This window comes from Rhincodon typus, chromosome 6, assembly GCF_021869965.1.
Source record: "Rhincodon typus isolate 14 chromosome 6, sRhiTyp1.1, whole genome shotgun sequence".
Classification (NCBI taxonomy): Eukaryota; Metazoa; Chordata; class Chondrichthyes; order Orectolobiformes; family Rhincodontidae; genus Rhincodon; species Rhincodon typus.
The window spans coordinates 56,755,879-56,766,006 of NC_063337.1; positions in this window are offsets into that span (position 1 = coordinate 56,755,879).

Here is a 10,128-nt window from a genome sequence, read left to right on the forward strand (position 1 = left end):
AATGCTCCAGGGAAAATAGCCCCAGCCTATTCAGCCTCTACCTATGGCTCAAACGCTCCAGCCCTGGCAATATCCTTGTAAATCTTTTCTGAACCCTTTCAAGTTTCACAACATCCTTCCAATAACAGGGAGACAAGAACTGCATGCAATATTCCAAAAGTGGCCTAATCAATGCCCTACACTGCTGCAACATGACCTCCCAACTCCTATACTCAGTGCACTGACCAATAAAGTCAAGCATACCAAATGCCTTCTTCACTATCCTATCTACCTGCGACTCCACTTTCAAGGCACAATGAACCCATCTTCCAAATTTTTGCCCACCCACTTAATCTATTTATTAGTGCTTTTCAGGATGTTTGCATACTCCTCACAAACTGTTTTCAGACATATTTTTAAGATCATCAGCATCTTTGGCTATAATATAGTCAGTCCCTTCACCCAAACTATTAATGCAGATTGCAAATAGTTGAAGTCCCAACATTGATCCTGTGACAATCTACCAGTCAAGAGGTTGCCATCATGAAAATACCCATTTACCTAGACTTTCTGTTTCTGTTAGCTAGCCTGGATGAGTGCAGCTCCAACAAATTTGACATATCAGGGCAAAGCAGCCTAAATGATTGACACCACATCCACAAATGTTCATTCTCTCCATCACCAATGCTCAGTACCTGCAGTGTATACCATCTACAAGATGAACTGCAGAAATTCACCCAAGCTCCTTTGACAGCACCTTCCAAATCGACAACCAGTACTATCTACAAAGACAAGGACAGCAGATATTTGGGAATGCCAACACCTTCAACTTCCCCTCCAATCCCCTCTCAGCATGCTGACTTAGAAATATTTCATTGTTCCTTCAGTGTTACTGGGTCAAAAACCTGGAACTCCCTTCCTAACGGCATTGTGAGTCTACCTACTCAAAAAGGACTCCAATCGTTCAAGAAGGAAGCTCATCAAAACCACCTCAAAGGAACTAAGGATGGGCAATAAATGTTGGCCCAGACAGCAATGCCCACATCTCATGAATGAACTTTTAAAAAGCCAAGTGCATTGCAGCACAGCATCACTAAGTGAAGAAAGAAATATCCTACGTGTGTGGATGTTGGTGAGGGCAGGATTGGCTTAGTTATGTTGCTCTGAAGAGTAAAATATCCAACCTAGATTAAACATGAAAATAACCATTTGAAAGGTGTGGGAGGATGACCAGCATCCATATAAACGACAGCAAGCAAAATCAATGCCTTCAGAGAGAAGTGGTCAAAGAATGAAAATAAGATCATTTTTGGTTTACAGCTTTTCATTAATGGTTCACATATCAAAAAAAGTTCCAAATTATATTAAATACCAGTACCTTAACTTCATAATATGAATGTGCATTAGCATCAGCTAATACCATTGTCACATTTAATGAAGGACATTCCACCTCTGTGTATTGTAAGTGAAATATTCTCCTTCCGCAATCAGAGACTTAATGAATTATGGTTTTGCTGCAGACTAAACAATCAGATGAAAGCTCTGCTCGGTACAGTAATATGAAATCTGTAATTACACCACATCATTCAACTTGCCAGCACTTGTAATCCCTATTAATATCCAAATACTTTTTAAAAATATAATCTTCACTTTTACTATTTGCAAAGACATGCAAAAGTCCATGCAAGTTTTACTTTCTATTCCTGGAAGGTGGACACTGTTTTTGAATCAGAAACTCAAGATTAGGTTTGACAATATTGCTACTTTTTATTGTTTCTACCCCACTGCAATCCATAGTTTCAGCATTGGCCACCCCAAAGGTGAAGAATACTAACTCTTCTATGACAGTAAGGACATGTAGCTATGACTATTACTGCAGCCTGTTAAACCTGCTCCGTTTGTTGTGCACACTATCATGTCCAGCAAGAGATAGGGCAATGTGTCAGTGAATCTGTCCTGGTTGATTATCTGGTAATGTGCAAGCCATGAGATGTGGATGTGAGACTTAGAACAGTGTTTGTGTCTGAGTGAGAGGTCATTTTATGAATGTTTGGCAGCAATTCTGAATGGTAATGATGGTACGTGATTGTTGGGAATCTGGAGTGTTGCAAAATTCCTGAGGTTACTGGTTCAGTTGGTAGTCATGGGATATGACATCTGAAAATGTATTACTGATTACTTGTGTGAATTCCCCAGATTTTTGAGGCACGGCTGTAGAAACTCATAACTGCTTAATACAAGCTTAACTCACTGCCATCATGAGCAGACTGCGGCTGCCATGGCTAGAGATTCCACATGCAAAGATTCCAAGATGTCATAGCAGTCCAAAAATCTGTTCTCCAATATATTGCTTGGATTTCTGAGAAAGTGGTCCATGAGAATACCAGTGTTTCTTTAGAGAATAAAGCTGTCATCCTTTCTCAGGATGATGGTTTGATTTGGTATGACGTATTATTGTCACATGTACTGAGGTAGTGAAAAGTGTTATCTTACATGCTTTATAGGCCGATTGTACTGTACAAATACGTCAGGGTAACTGAACAGAGTGCAGGATACAGTGTTACAGCTGCCAAGAAGGTGCAGAGAGAGATCAACACTAACATTTAAGAGGGCCATTCAAGAGTCTGATAACAGCAGAGAAGAAGCTTTCTCGAATCTGTTCATACATGCATTCAAACTTTTATATCTTCTGCCCGATGGAAGAAAGTGGAAGAGATCTTAACTGGGATGTGAAGTGTCTTTGATTGTGTTTGTTGCTTTCCTGATGCAGTGGGAAGTATTGATGAAGTCAATGGATGGGAGGTTGGTTTGTGTGATGGACTGAGCTATGTTCACAACTCCCTGTAGTTTCTCGTGGTCTTGGGAAGAGCAGTTGCCATAACACACTGTGATGCATCCTGATAGGAATGCTTTCTGCCACTTATTCCACTGTCATCATAATTGCCAGCAGTCAGTTAGCCCAGTCTGCTGCTGCCCATTGCTGACATTATGTGGACTGCAGCTATATCTTATTGGCCAGACTTCCTTAAAATCAACTTCCAAAAACCATTTGCAGTCTCTATCAAGCAGAATTCCACCAGCAATCCTGCAGCCACTAAGATAACACAACGTAGGAGAGGAAAAGGCACACAGAATAATGTACCAAGGGGTCGGGCAAGTGATTGATATGGAATATGGCACAATTTAATTAATTCTTGAGTATGCTATGGTTTATCCTGTGTTTGCTTTTAGAAACATCAAAACATGGAAAAATAACAGCAAGAATAAGCCACTTAGTCCATCAAGCCCACTCTACCATTCGACATGATTGTGGCTGATTGTCTATAACAATATCATAACACCCATTCTCTCCCTATATCCCTTGATACCTTTAATTTTGAGAAATATATCTAATTATTTCTTAACTATATTCAACAAATTGCCTGTACAGTCTTCTGTGGCCAAGAAAGTCACAGATTCACCACTTTTTGACAGAAGAAATTTCTCCTGATCTCCTTCTGAAATAGTCTGCCACATATCCTAGACCATGACCTTTGTCCTGGATCCCACAGCCAGGGGAAACATCATCTCTGCAACTAGCTTATCCAGCCTTGTCATCAATTCGTACATTTTAATGAGATTCCCCCCTTAGTCTTCTCAGCTCAGGGAATACAGACCTAGTTAACCAAATCTCTCCTTATTCGACAAATCTGTCATTCCATGAATCAGTCTGGCAAGAATATAATTCCATGGATAAGAAGACCAAAACATTATACAATACTCCAGGTTGGGTCTCACCAAGGCCCTGTACAAGTGTAGAGTCTCAATCTTTGCAATTGTCAAATTATTTCTCTTCAGCTTGTTTGGATGAAAGTAGGTTTGCAGGAGGATGAGTTAACTAACCAAGGTGTTACAGAAGCTAAAAAGAAATGCAGTGGTTATCAGGATCAGTATAGTCAGAGGCATTTACATTATTCTCTGCAACAAAGTCATGATAGATCTGTTGCCTGTGAGGTGCCAGAGTTCAGACATCTGCTCAGGGCTGGAGTGGAACTCGCAGTAGGCAAGAGAGGATCTAGTCAACATGGTCCATGTAGGATCAATGACATGGCAGCGTGAGAAAGGAGGTTCTGCAATGTCAGGATGAGGAGCAAGGCACCAAATTAAGAAGAAGTTCAAAGGTCATGACTTCTAGTTTATTACCAAAACCATGTGCAGATTGGAATGGAGAAAATCAGATTAGAGAGATGAATGTGAAGCTCAATGAGGGAGATATGGGAGAAGTGCATTTTGGTTAGTCAAGTAGAGATGGAAAATAATAAGTTGAATAGTCCCTTGCAGGGGTGTGTCTACCAGCCCCCTAAGAATAACAATAAGTGGAGCATAAAGGAAAATATAATGTGACCTGATCAGAAAGGCATGGCAATAATCATGGAAGATCTCAATCTCCATATGGATTGGAAAAGTCAGATGGGCAAACATAGCCTAGACAACGATGTGTTTATAGAATATTTTCGGGATAGTTTCTTAAGACAGCATGTTCTGGAGCCAACTAGAGAGCAGACTATATTAGACCTGGTATTATGCAATGAGATAGCATTAATTAATGATCTCATAGTGTCGGCATCCCTAGGTAGCAGCGATCATAATATAATTGAATTTTACATTTAATTTGAGGGAGAGAGGAATGGGTCTGACACATTTATTTTAAAAATTGAAATAAAGGAAATTATAGGGCTTGAAAGCAGAGATAGCTAAAGTGAATTGGCAAATTACATTAAAAGATAAATCAATAGAGATGCAGTGATAGATATTTAAGAAAATATTTCAGAATACATAAAATAGATAAATTAGAACAAGTACAAAAATTTCCAAGGGACAGACCCAAAAATGACAGGTTAGAAATTTGGACAGAATATAAAGAACAGCAAAGAATAAGCGGAAGTAATAAGGGGAAAATTAGAGTTTAAGAGAAATTTAATCAGAAACATAAAAACAAATAATGAATTTCTCTCTTTTTTTAGAAATAAACAAAATGAGCATTGGCCTTTTGGAATATGAATTGATATTGGAAAATAAAGATGTGGGAGATAAAATGAAGGTATTTTGCATCAGTCTTCTCCATAAAGGGTACAAGCAACATCTCAGAAGCAGCCATACATCAGGATATGGAAGGGAAAGAGGAACTTTGCAGAATTGCAATCAGCAGAGAAATGGTGCAGAGTAAATTGTTGGAGCTCAGGCTGACAAGTTCTTAGGTCCTGATGGGTTTCATCCTAGGGTGTTAAAAGAAGTAGCTAGTGAGCTAACTGATGCATTTTAATTTGTCAGAGGGAAAATGTTAGAAATTATTATGAAATAAGTTATAGCAGGGCACTTAAATAAGTTTAAGGTAATGAGGCAGAATCAACATTTGATCAAGGAACAAGAGTATTTAACAAGATATCCATACCAGAAGGATGTGTGCTTTTCACAGTTGTCATTTCGGATCTCTAAGGACATCCAAAATATGGATACTACAGACCTAATTTTAGTGTCCAATAAAATTTCAGGCATTCTTCAATGCCTTGGCCATAAACCTTATCCGTAAATCAACAGCAATTCAATAACCTTTGATGGTCAACTGTAGAACAGTTGAGAGTCTAGAATATCCCAAAAAATATTAATAATATAATCAATTTCAGAGATCGTACTGACTTATAAGAATAATGCAGCGAATGATTTGTTGCACCCTTAGTGGTTTCCCTTTCAATTCATTATGAGCTAAGGATTTAATAATTTGGATCAAATCTTAATCCCCAAGGCTGGTTGGATAGAAAGTGCTTGCAAAAGCAAACATTTCAAAATTTTCAAACATGATTGAATTTTATTGATTTTTATGAAAATGTGTCTTTAAGACAGCAAACGTACATGTTTATACATGATATCTTAAGATCATATTTTATTGACTTTAGTAATTTTTCAGAAAATAATCAGTCACAAAAATCTTTTAAGGAAGCCACATGGCCATTGTAACCCTCTTATCACTGTCTAGGAGTACTTCCCCAGACCATCCAATTCTTCTCACTCACCTGTCCCAATGTCCATATTCTCTGCAACATGCAATTCATTCAACACTACTGTGTTTGTTTTATCCTGCCCTCTCCTCAATGTCTGATTTGGTGTTACCTTGCCACCACCTCTCTTGCACCCATTGACCACTCCCATTCTTGCTGGTATAAGCTTTAGCAGACATGTGCTCCCCCAGCTGCTTTCCTGCCAAACAGACAGCCTGTTGATCTGGTTGGCTGTCAGACAAGAAGTGAGATGAAAAAATTTAAAAGATGTTTGCTGATAAATTCAGCAGGATATGTGGAAAACCCCACTTTACGGATATCCTGTCCTAATGTTGTCTCTTGGATTCCTTCCTGGTTTTGAGTAAACATTGAGTCTTTCATCTCAGATATGCGCATCTATGGAATTAAAATGCTGTGCATGCTTTGGACACTTAGACCTGTTTATGCAATAAAAACATTTTACCCAAGTGTTGTTGTCAGTGAAGTGGACAAAGGGACTCAGAATTTGCTTTGTGGTTCAACTCAATTTTATCAACAAAATATTGCTTTTAAAAACACTATGTGAGCATTTCCCAAATTCCCATAATATTTACTCTATCTAGTTCTACATTTCTGAGAAAGAATATTATCTGCAACAATCCATGTGATTGAACTGGGCCGTTTGAATCTACTACCAATCTGACATAGGGCTGGCTCTGTTCTATTAAGGTAGTTCTTGCAGTTAAGGGAGGGAACTTCTCCTGGATCTTTTTGGGTTGCTACACAGTCTTCTGCCACAGGTCTTACTGCATGTCTTCCTTGTGAGTGTTCACGGAGTCTTTACTGAATCTTCACCGAAGGTGTTGGCTTCAAGGTGTGTGTTTTTTCCTCCCTTGCAACAGACCTTTGATCAATGGGGTCATGAGCTAGGTTGAAATTATCCAATGGGGTCACGTCAATACCTTTCAACTGTTGCCATGCGGAACTGTAACATGCACATACTCAGGCAATCAAGATGTTAGAACATCTGATTGACACTTCTCCTATACACAACTCTTAAACTGCTTGTAATTGGTTCCCCTTAAACCTTTGTAATCTCTTTGACCCTGGTTTCCATTGTTCTCTGTAGATGAGAGATTCTGGCTGCAATTTAATTTAGTTCGGCCAATTTTCTGTCAGGTCTGATTTCTCTGGCTGTGGTCAATTTAGAGAGTCCAATTTTGGGCCCTTGGTTGCTTGACCCACAAAGAAACAGGAATATCAAAAATGAAGACATAACAGAAAGTACAATTTGCATCTTTAAGTGTTAGGGATTAGTACTAACATGAAAAATGCTGTGTAGGGATGAATTAACAGTTGTTATATCTATTTCCAGCATACTCAATCCCTCCCTTTGTCTCATTACAGGAAACACTGGCCCAACTCCTGGATTGATGTCTGCACAGCACCCCAACTGAGGCAGCCTGTAATCCCTGAATTAGTAATACTTATCTGCAGGATTGACTGTGATTGAATCCCCAAACTGCAGAGACTACTTGGATTTTCATAGGACTAAACCCTTGTCTGACCAATACCAACCTCCTGGACTAGAATTGGACCAGCAGTTTAATTGACTGTGGCGGTACTCCACAGCCTTACTGCAGACCCTTTTGACCCTGTTAAGGACTATGTTTTGTTGACCTAGAGACATGGTTATTTACTTGAAGTACATGCAGTGTGTTTGTCACATAACCTGCTGGTTTATGCTGTAGGTGTGACATTGAGATAGCAGTGACATGTACACTCATTCGACTATTCTGTGCTCCCCGTAACATGTTGCCTGCTTCTTCCTCAATGCAAGATAAAGAGGCTGGCAACCTCCAGGTTAAGTTCAAAGTGATGGAACACTAATAAATGAAGGTAAAAGGCATTAGATACTTCCTGAGTGGACATGCAAGATGCATATATGTCCCTGTAACCTATTCTTTATCTCTACATCCAGAAGAATCCAAATTTCTCCACAATGACACCACTGTGAATCATGTGAATGGGGCAGGAGAAGCCAGTGAGCTTGGAAGGGTCCTGGTAAAATATGATGCTGGTCTAGAGATACAGCTGAAACCTTTTCTGATTTAGGTAAGATAATCAGGGTTTCTATGCTTTTCTAAAAATATCTACCTCTTGATATAATGGAAACAAAGATTGTTTCAACAAACATTTTGTAACACCTCATTAATAAAATATATCATTTTCATTTGATACAAACATGCAACATTGAAAGGGAGTACTGTCTAAACTTTTAAAAGTTCAATTGATTTATTTGCAGATATAATTCAATGCAATGATCTAAATGTCAAAAAGAAAATACTGCAAGTGCTTGAAATCTGAAATAAGAAGAGTGGAAAGATTCAGTCAGAAACTGTGGAGACAAAAAAAGCTAGTGTTTCAGGTCAAAAACAAAGTCACCCAATGTGTTAAACTTCAATAGCAACTTCATCTAAGAGCTTGCAATCATTGCTTTTAATGTATGGAAAACTTCATAAATGACTTCAGAAGTGGGATTTGACAGAAAAAAAGATATGAGTCAATGACAGAGAGATCAGCAAATGATGATAAAAATCTGAGCAAAATGCTGAATTTTGAGAAGACTTTTAAAGGAGTAGAGAATGATGATCATACTGTTGAGGTTGATAGGAAAGTGGAGTTAACGCAGGGAAATTTAATAAATCAAACAATCAATTGTTACTCCAGGTATTAATTCCTGTGTTCAGACAAATAACCTTATCACAGTCAAAATACTAGACAGTAGAATTTTAAAATTTGTTTATGTGCATTATAATTTGTATGTTTCGTGCATAGTTTATGCTCTAAATGACTTATACTAAAACAATAAGCTTATGCAGACATCTGGTAGAGATGGAAGTTATGGAAAGATATGCAATAAGTAAAGTTTGGGATCTCTGCATCATACAATGCCATCAATGTTACAAATGTGCACACTGTGAGAAATGCAGGATTTTTGCTGCCATTTCACGTATAAAGTAGTGAAGTCTAGCTACAATGGCACAAGGCAATGGTGAAATTACATGTAAATTACATTGCATAAAGATGACCACACTTGCATGAGAGACAGTTCAGACAAAACTTTGTAGGCTGACTCTTGGGATGAAGGGTTTTGTCTTACGAGGAAACTTTGAGCAGGCTGGTTCTATAGCTACTGGTGTTTGGAAGAATGATACATGTAAGATCCTGAAGGAGCTTGACAGGCTAGAAGCTAATTGGATATTTCCTCTCATGGGGGAATCTATAACTAGTGGGCACAGTTTCAAACTAAGGGGTATTTCATTTATTATAGCATTGAGCGGGAATTTCTTCTCTCAAATGATTATTAATACTTGGAATTCTGTCTCCCAGCAGTCAGTGGAGGCTGGGCCATTGAATACTTTCAGGACTCGGTTAGACATATTTTTGATTGTCAAGGGTTTGGGGGTTGGGGGTGGGGGTGCGCAGCAAGTAGGAAAAGGAATTAAGGCCATATCAGTGACTTGGAGATCAGGCTCGAGGGATCAAATGGACTCCACCTGCTCCTATTTGTGTTCTCTGGTAATTTGGCACAAGTCTATGGGTTGGCACAAATTTGACATGGATGGACCATGGCATTAGGTGGGATAGTGAGCAGATATGAGGTGTGAGGCCTAGAGGGCCTAATATTTAACAAAAAAAATTGGAATAAAGTCCCATAGAATGATGGCAGTTCTTTTAAAAAAAAGCCAGCCTGCCAAACAGCATACCCCTGGCAGCCTGTAATCTTTATTTGGAGTTAGTTGGCCTGGCTCCAGCCCAGCACCCAGCTGGAATGAAATTATCAGCATTCTGGGCACTTTTTTCCTAAAGCATGTACCCTGAACCAGGAATTTCCCTGACTGAAACAACCAACTTCAATGATGAGAAGTTGTCCTATTTGGTCAGTAGTGTAATGTAGAATATAGTGTAGAACCAATTTTGCCAACAGAAAATCATATATTTATTTCTTCCTTTAAATTTGCAAACATTCCAATGGAGCTATAAATCCTTTCAAAATTATTTGTATTAATGCTACAATAATTTTATTTAACTCAGTTTGTCAGTTGCTGTATAAAGTTGAACTAAATTGTCT